Consider the following 9833-nt stretch of genomic DNA (forward strand, 5'->3'; position numbering starts at 1 on the left):
CCAAGCCCATGCACGATTTTTGGATCTGGATGTATAAAAACAAAAGCTTCACTCTTTGTTAATGGTAGCTAGTTAGACCTAAATTAATATATAGAATTCTAGATCTGTTTTAATTAATTAATTAAGTTTTAGTTCCATTACAATTCTTGTTTTAGATTAAATTCTTGAATGATTGTTCTTGATTGATTAGATAAATAAAATAGTTATTATTCAATTTTGTTCTTGTCATTTCCATTCTAGATCTAATTTAAATTCTTGTTCTTATTCCATTCCAGTCATTAAATTAGATTCATTATTGTTTAATTAAGTAAATCTCAATTTCTTACATTATGTTTAGTTTAGATTCAATGGAAAATGTTAGGTTGATGACTCAAGGCTAAAACCTCCATTAGAGGGGTTGATGAAGCCTTGATGAAACTTAGTGGTTAGTATAGAATTGGTTGTAGAATCTATTCCACTCTAGAAGGTCGTGTTTCGCCATGAGAATGGGTGGACGACCTCACATGCTAGTTAGTATCCGGTAGGAATGCCATGAACACTAGGGATTAGACTCGAAATTCTTGCCGTGAAAACGTAAGAATCGAGATACGACAATCTATACTAGGTTATTAAGTTGGATTCGAGGTGGATTTAATTCCCCTCTATTTCTTTATCTAGAGTCAAAAACAATCGTATTCCGTAGCTTTCATAATTTATCTTGTTATTTATTATATCTCGTTATTTAAATTAACGTCGTCTTGTTAGCATAACATTTAAGTAAAGCTCTCATTAGACTTAAGACTGATTTCTTAAACTTAGAAAACAATCCATGCTAGGGAATTAGGAGTGGAGCGAACTTCCTACTCCACTTAGTGCAATCGCGTGATCGAGTAGAAGCTTTGATAAATATCTAGTAAAAGTTTAGTTTTAGTTTACTTACGTTTTGAATTCATCGTTCATTTTAAGTAGGTAGACTATTCATTTTACTTTTATCAAATGGCATTTCGCCGCGTCTTAGTTACACTTTAGCATTGTTTTCATAGTAGAAGTAGTCATTTTAAGTCCCATTAAACCCACCCACCCTTGTTTGTTTCATCTTTGTGGGTGCCCATTTCATTTCAGTGACAAATTTCCACGAGAAAATACCACGAAATGGCGCGCGCTACCATAACAAGTCGCGACCAGCTCAAACACTTTGGAACTTCGATTTTATTTCGAAAGCGACCGCCCTAAAACACTGTAATCTGAAAATTACTTTCGATGGCGTTGGCCTCCGAAGGTTAAAATTTCAGATTTCCACGGTTTTGATTCAAACTTTGATCTTTCATATTTTTCAGTGTTCTAATCTCTTATATACACTGAACACGCTGCACCACAAGACGCTATTCATAAGCGAAGCAAGGACGCTTATCGGTATTCCTTTCTTCCATACCTCGCATTTCGGTTAGAGGTTTTCTACTAGTATATCGAATTGTTTGGAGTGTTGCATGTTTAGTTAAGCTCAACTTAGTCTTGCATGAGATTAAGGTCTGGTCGAACAAAACAACAAAACGTAATTACACCACAACAAACAAGTCTATCTAGTACACCACCCACGACACCTCTAACTACTATCACACACACCATACCTGACATAATGGCTGAAGAAAGAGAGACTCCTCTCTACGACTTTTACAAAGCCTTGAGCGATAGCCCTAAATCGTGCATCGTTCTAGCAGACCCAGTGGGGGATTTTCGAATCCCCCCAAACATATTTAATTTGTTACCCGTTTTTCATCACCTTATCAGCACATGCGTAGGATTAAACAAGTCCTTACAACATTCCATCATCCTACGGTAGGTGCGGAACAAATTAAACTGAGGGTATTCCCTTTCACATTAGCCGATAAGGCGGCGTCTTGGTTAACTGCCCAAGCGCCTAATTCTGTGGACTCGTGGGCTAAACTTGTTCAAATTGTTTATGGAACATTTTTACCCACCCCTAAAGACGGATGAGATGCTTTCCAAGATTCATTTTTTCCGACAGAATCCTCATGAATCATTTTCTGAGGCATGGAATCGTTTCACCGATCTCCTTATAGAGTGTCCACATCATAACTTAGCGAAAAGACACGTTAGTTCGTGCCTTTTCAAAGGTCTTCTACACCACCATAAAGAAGTCCTTGACATAATGAATGGGGTAGTTTCCTAAGTAAAGCGAGCCTCGGAGGCTTACAAATTTTTAGAAGACCAAACTAAGCGGAATAATAATTGGGGGTAGTGATGATATCCCCTCCAGCTAGTTCTTCTTCAACCGGTAAAGGCACGGTATGTTTGAGAAGAAAACCGATCGAACTTAAAAATCTAATCGAATCTCTAACTAAAAAGTAGAGGCTATTTATTTGCTCAACAAAAGCCTATCCCGTCATGAATGTAAACTCCAACCCATGTAATTTCTGTTTGAGTCCAGAGCACCCTGACGATTATTGTCCTCTAGCTTATGAACAACAACCACCAGAACAAGATAATGTTTACTCTATTAATAACTATCCTATTCCTAACGCCCCGTGGAGACAACATCCCAACTTCCGGTTGGAGAAATAATCAACAAGTAACACCTCCGTGGTACAATAATCAAAGCGTTAGGCAAGCAAATAATTATAACAACCAAGCTCCACCTAGGCAAGGACAAGGACAAGGACAAGGTCAAGGGAATTATAATAATTATAACAACCAAGCGCAACCACGACAAGGTCAAGCACAAGGTCAGAATAATTATAATAATTATAATACCAATAGAGGTATCGTTAGGTTAATAATAATAAGTATCACAACCCACCCATAAATAATCAACGAGAGATAGTTCGGTCCACACCACCCGTGACTACTACACCTACACAACCGGATCGTTATCGGCCTTTATACAAGTTACCCAACAACTTTTCCGGACAATGACTCAATCAAACCAACAGATTTTACAATCCATAAATCGGGGCATACAACAGTTAGCCCAAGAAAAGACCAACCAAAAGGCGTGTTTCGGGACAAGCAATACCAAACCCTAAAACAAAGAAACACAGCCTTTGAGGTAAGCGGTAATTCTAGTGCGGAAACTACAATCGTAGGTGACCTAAATGCCATCACCACTCTACGTTGCGGAAGAGTGGTTGATAACAAAGTAACTACGCCTATAGTTACCCCATCGATTACTCCTACACCGGACATCGAACTAGATACCGCAATAGAAAGCGAGGAGCCTACCACGGTAGAGGTACCAGGTTAAATCACAACCAAAGAAACCGAAAGCCAAGGTTACACGGCCAAGTAGAGCCATATCGCGAAATATAGAGCGAAAACCACCGTTCCCTCAAAAATTAGCCATGCTAACCGGGGATACAAACTTTGAGGAAATTAGGAACGTTTTCAAGAATCTAACGATAAACCTTCCTTTTTCGAAGCTATTAAAAGCTACCTAACCACGCTAAGTTTCTTAAAGAGTTGTGTACTACTAGGCGTAAGACCAATATACCTAAAGGCGCCTTCTTAATGGCGAAGCGGTTCCCAACTTTATCCGAAAATAATGGAATTGTTAAGTACAAGGACCCCGGGTCGATCCCCATTGTAAAATGCACCTTAGGAGATTCCCACCACGGCGACCGCCTTATTAGACACGGGGGAAAGTGTTAACTTACTCCCCGTATTACTTGTATAAACAAATAGGTCTACAGGAAATGCAACCTACAAAAATAACGCGTTGCAATTAGCGGGACGTGTCAATTAAGTATCCTAAAGGTGTAGTGGAAAACGTGCTTGTTAAGGTTCAGGATTTCTACTATCCTGCTGATTTTGTTATCTTCGATACAGAAGTCGCTAATGACTCTGTACCGATCATTTTAGGACGCCCCTTCTTGGCAACTGCCAATGCGCTTATAAATTGTCGCGATGGAAAGATGTCCTTATCTTTTGGCCAACTTTCTGTCGAGGTAAATGTTTTTAAAATGATGAAACAGTTACCAGATTCGTCTGTAGATGGGGAGGTTAGCATGATCGAGAGTTTAGCTCAAGATTATTTTAACAACACGTTTCCTGAAAACAATATGTACAAATTCCTTTCTTTTGGAACTTCAGATTTTATAAATGACTCCTACTTAGAGGAAGTCAACACCATCCTGGAGTCCACACCAATTGTAGACCCGTCGGTTGCTCCATATACTGATTACGAAGACTTGCTACCTAAGCAAGTCTTCATTACGCAAGATAAGGACACTTATGAAACATCAATGGACATTCCGTCCACACCAGTGCTTAAACCTCTTCCCCCGGAGTTAAAATATATTCAACTTGATCCGGATGGTAGTCACCCGATAATTATATCTTCTCTGTTAACTAAGGATGAAGAGACATGTTTAATAAGGGTGATTAGGGAACATCGGTCTGCGATTGGTTGGTCCCTAGCCGACATTAAGGGAATTGACCCTAATGTTTGCACTCATCGTATCCATTTGGAGGATAACGCGAAGACTTTCGCGAACCTCAGCGTCGCTTGAACCCTGGCATGAAAGAGGTGGTTAGGGAAGAAGTCTTGCGATTACTCGATGCGGGTATTATATACCCAATCTCCGATAGCGAATGGGTAAGTCCCATTCATGTAGTTCCTAAGAAATCGGGTGTTACCATGGTACGTAACGGGAAGGGTGACTATGTTGTCACTCAAGGTCCTATGAAATGGAGAATCTGTATTGATTCTGGGACGTTTAAATGCTATGACACGAAAGGATCACTTTCCCTTACCATTTATAGATCAGATGCTAGAACGTCTAGCTGGTCATGCCTTTTATTATTTTCTGGATGGCTACTCTGGCTATTTTCAGATTATTATTGACATTGATGACCAAGAAAAGACAACCTTCACATGTCCCTTCGGAACATATGCCTATAAAGCGAATGCCTTTTGGCCTTTGTAATGCCCCGGTACCTTCCAAATGATGTATGCTTCATATATTTAGTGACATGGTAGAGCTTTATGGAAGTGTTCATGGATGATTTTTCTATCTATGGAGACTCCTTTACTGAATGCTTGTCTAACCTGGGTCTAAGGTCTTGACGGTGTGAAGAAAAGAGCCTCGTTTTAAATTGGGAAAAGTGTCATTTCATGGTAAAAAGGGCATAGTACTAGGTCATATTGTATCTAGTGATGGCATCGAAGTAGATAAAGCCAAACTAGATAAGATAGGCGACCCTACCTAAACCACGGACTGTCCGGTGAGATTAGAGCCTTTCTAGGCCATGCAGGGGTTTTATAGGCGTTTCATTAAAGATTTTTTCGAAAATAGCTAGGCCTTTAACTAACCTGCTTTTTGAAGGATGCAATCTTTGATTTTAATTTTAAGCGTAAACGGGCTTTTGAAACCTTAAAAGCCGCTTCTAACCATCGCACCTATTATACAGACCTCTCGATTGGTCTAAACCTTTCGAACTCATGTGTGATGCTAGTGACTATACAGCTTGGTTTGTCTTTGGGACGTAAACTAGATAATAAGTCCCACTGTTATTTATTATGCTAGTAAAACATTAAACGATGCTTAACAGAATTATACAACTACTGAAAAAGAATTCTTAGCTGTCATTTATGCTTTAGATAAATTTCGTCCTTATTTGGTTGGTTCTAAAACTTTAGTTTACCACGGACCATGCAAAGACTTAGGTACCTTCTTGCAAAGAAGGATGCTAAGCGAGATTAATCCGATGGATTCTTCTCACCGCAAGAGTTCACATTAGAAATAAAGGACAAAGAGGGTCGAAAACGTAGTTGCCGACCACTTATCTAGACTTTTACAAATGGCGATAGTAGTGATTCGAAGTCTATACGGGACTCTTTTCCGATGAGCATCTGTATGCTATTTTTTTCATCACCATGGTATGCGGACATCGTAAATTATTTAGCGGCTGATGTTATGCCTTATAATTGGACAAGAAATGAAGCGTAAGAAGTTCTTGGCGAGTCAAGTTATACTACTTGGGATGAGCCCTACCTTTTTAAGTATTGTGCGGATCAGATTATTCGTCGTTGCATTCCCAAAGGGGAATATAATGAAGTTCTATCGTTCGCCATGACAAAAAGTGTGGTGGCCACTTTTAGCGGAATGAAAACAGCCGCTAAAGTTCTTCAATGGATTTTATTGGCCTACCCTTTTTAAGGATGCCCAAGTGCATTGCAAGACGTGTATTCGTTGCCAACAACTTGGGCGAATCACGAAGCGTAATATGATGCCATTAAATCCAATCTTGATAGTAGAAATTTTTGATGTGTGGGGTATTGATTTCATGGGCCCTTTCCCTGTTTCCCACGGTTATATATTTATATTCTAGTTGCCGTGGACTACGGTCTAAATGGATAGAGGCCCTAGCTTGCCCGTAGCAATGACCATAAGACCGTGGTATTTTTATTAAAGAATATATTTTTCGTCGGTTTGGCATTCCTAAAGCCATCATTAGTGATGGTGGAACACATTTTTGCAACAGAGTTGTTGCATCCCTAGTGAAAAAGTATGGAGTTACACACAAAGTAGCAACTCCTTATCATCCACAAACTAGCGGACAAGTAGAAGTTTCTAATAGGAAATCAAAAGATTTTAGAAACAACAAGAAACCCGATAGGAAAGACTGGTCAAGCGTCTATCGGATGCCTTATGGGCATATAGAACTGCTTTCAAAACTCCTATAGGTATGTCTCCCTTTAGACTTGTATTTGGGAAACCATGTCATTTTGCCGTTGAATTAGATCACCGTGCTCGTGGGCTATAAAAGCCTTAACTACAATATTGATGAGGCGGTGTCAAACGAAGTTACAATTAAATGAGCTTGAAGAAATCCGTGGCGATTCTTACGATCTCGCTGAAGGATTATAAAGCTAACATGAAGCGTGTTCATGATAAGCATATCTGCGCAAAGAGTTTGTGGTCGGACAAAAGGTTTTGCTTTACAACTCCCGTCTACATATTTTCCGTGGAAACTAAAACCCGTTGGTGCGGTCCTTTTAAGTTCGTTATCAAGTCACCCTTACTACGGGGGCAATTACCTTGGTAAATCCTAAGGACAACAGTACCTTTCAAGTTAACGGTCAACGATTAAAACATTTTCACGAACCTCGGCCCCCTCGATATAGAGGAAGTCCTTTTACGGGACCCTATATATGAGGAATGACCCTTGTCATTGGTGTACTTCCTTTCACTTCCATTTAATGGTAAGTGCACCATTAAAAGGTGGCTGGGCCCTCCCTATGGAGTGTGTGGTCATGTAAGTACCGGATCCTAAGTCCACAGTTCACATAGTTCACGTTTTCCACTCTTGCATTTTTCTCGGATTTTTTAGTCATGTTCCTCTATGGAGTGAATTATGTATTTATTGTTTTTCGTGTTTCTTATAATAAACAAATAAAAATAAAATAAAAATTCTTAAAAATCATAAACATAGCAATCCAACAAGTCTTGGGAATCGACTTTAAAGCGATTACGTTGTAAACAAATTTTGTGTTTAAAATTTGTTTGGGGTGGGCGATCGATCCTTGCATCCGGATTGCTCGAACCTCCCTTTGGCGTTGCTTAGGTCCATTAGTATAGTTCATTGGGGTTGACGTCATCTAATTTAGTGTTCATTTGTTCGCATAACTTACGTCATGCACGCACTTTGAGACGTTTTCCACTATCTTATATGTCACCCACGGTCGGAATAGAGTAGTTTATGGATCATTGGATTGGAAATTCTCTCTGATCATTTCCATATCTCATTCGCAAAAAATCGGACCGATAACGGCGGGGAAATTTAGTTTGAAGTCGCGCTGAAAATCGACGAAAGTCGAAAAATCGAATTGGGCTTTGGGCCAACTCGCGCTCACCTACAGCGCGCCCGCGCCTCCCTTTCCAAAAACCCAATCGCGAGTCATCTTCTCCAACCGCTTGTCACAAATTTAAATGCAAACCCTAGCAACCAAAATAAAAAAAATAAAAATAAAAATAGAATACATCAAAATAGAAAGACCACCCACGCCCTTTGTGAAACACCAACACAATCTCCAACCGTTTCCACCAAGAAAACACCCACCAATTCAAGTTTTCAAACCTGCCACCGTAACCACCACCGCCACCACCATTGTTTCTCGTTGTTTTTTATCAAACTCGCCTCCCCCACAGGCTACAAAAACCATTAGTTATCTAAGAAACTTCAATGGCGCTTCTGACGAAGAATGTTGCGAGCACGCGCGTTTGAGGCCGACCATTTCGCACCATTTTCTGACGCCAATATGATTAAGAGGGATTGAAACGGTGTGGTATTCGACATGATGAGTTCTATCACTATGATTTGGTAGAACAGTTTTATAAGAAACGAGAATTGGAGGGAAATAGGATTTTCATTAGGATAGCGAGGAGCGAGGGGGAAATAACGAGGCGGTTGTTGGTGAGCTATTAGGAATCACGCCTGTAACCAACCCGATATCGACCATTCGGGAATCCGATTATACTGCAGTTCCTGTTTTGATGAAAGATCTGGTCATAGAGGGTGAATACAATACGATATCTCATTCGTTCGCGCGAGACGACCACGAGAACCAATCAACGGGCGGTAGCTCGGTGGATTGGTAGGAACGCCCCTCGGGAAAGACAAAGTCGGCGACATCGGACGATTTCGCGTTCTCTGGATTTTGCAAGCGAATGAGTGTAATTTCTGCATCCTCGATGTAATTTTGAATGTGATTAGAGGAGTGGGAAAGAGCATGGCCTCTTCCCGTATTGATCACTAAGATTATGCTCTCATTTAGAGTCGCCGCTAAATCTGCTCCTATTAAGATCAAATTGCATTCTAATGCAAGTATTTATAAGGAATGCATCCAAGAGACTTGGCCGTTGTCCGCAGAGAATAAAGTTGAGTCGAATAATGAAGGCGAAGATATGACATGGTTGGTTGAGGATAATTTCGATAGTCAAACTTCTAATTTAGAGCGAATGATAATCGCAAAACCGGGTTTGCGATCGCAGTTATCGTATCGTGAAGATATCCGACATAGACAAATTGTAATTCGAAATAAGCAAAGCGAACTTTCGAGGCGAGTTGAAATGCTCGAAAGGGGTCGAGGAAGATATCTTGTCTAACTTGGAGATTATCCACGGAATCACCAAGCCCAATTATCGCGATACTCAAGGCGAGATGGAAGCACGCTTGTTCGGGATAGAGATGCTCTGACGTATGCCACTTTCGTGGATGAGTCTGTCTCACCGGTGAGTCGAGAGGCATGAGCGTCGTCGCCCGCAGCCGGATGGCTCAAGCCATTCTTCACCACGAGAACCGATCTCCATCTCGGGGACCATCTTCTTCACGCCCTAGGTGTTCACCATCGACAGGTGTCTGTTATTTCATTGTTTTTATTGTTTTGTTAGTGGAATTTTATTTCAGTAGTTAGATTTAAATATTAAGTTGTTTGTTTTAGATTGCTTGGATTTCATATTATTTTAATATAATTTATTTTGATCATCTTTCGTAAGGATGTCTTGGAGTCAAAGTTGAAAATTAGGCCGATATCGGCATATCTATGATTTTTGTAGTGGTAGCATGATATGTAGGAGAGTTTAGAAGTTACTATTCTAAACCAAGTTTAAAGATACCAGGGTTGTTAGGAAATCAAAACTATGGTTAGTTTCCGTTTTCGGGTTTGGCAGATTTCTATTTCCGGAAATTGCCTTAAAACAATTTGGCAACTTGCCGATTCGTTTTGGAAACCCAGAACCTATTTAAACTTCCATCATTCTACACTCATAACCCACACTACACCCCACAATCATCTCTCACCTTTCACTCCAAGCTTTTTCAGCTTGTTTTTCTTG

The 9833-nt window shown here is 40.2% G+C and overlaps 1 non-coding gene across 1 annotated transcript; it reads right to left on the reverse strand.

Annotated features, from left to right (window-relative positions):
• Positions 1-1975: 1975 nt before the first annotated feature.
• On the reverse strand, positions 1976-2079 carry LOC147516318 (small nucleolar RNA R71). Its single transcript, XR_015214559.1, has one exon. It is a non-coding gene; the product is annotated as a small nucleolar RNA R71 (small nucleolar RNA).
• Positions 2080-9833: the final 7754 nt, after the last annotated feature.

This window comes from Coptis chinensis, chromosome 2, assembly GCF_015680905.1.
Source record: "Coptis chinensis isolate HL-2020 chromosome 2, ASM1568090v1, whole genome shotgun sequence".
NCBI lineage: Eukaryota > Viridiplantae > Streptophyta > Magnoliopsida > Ranunculales > Ranunculaceae > Coptis > Coptis chinensis.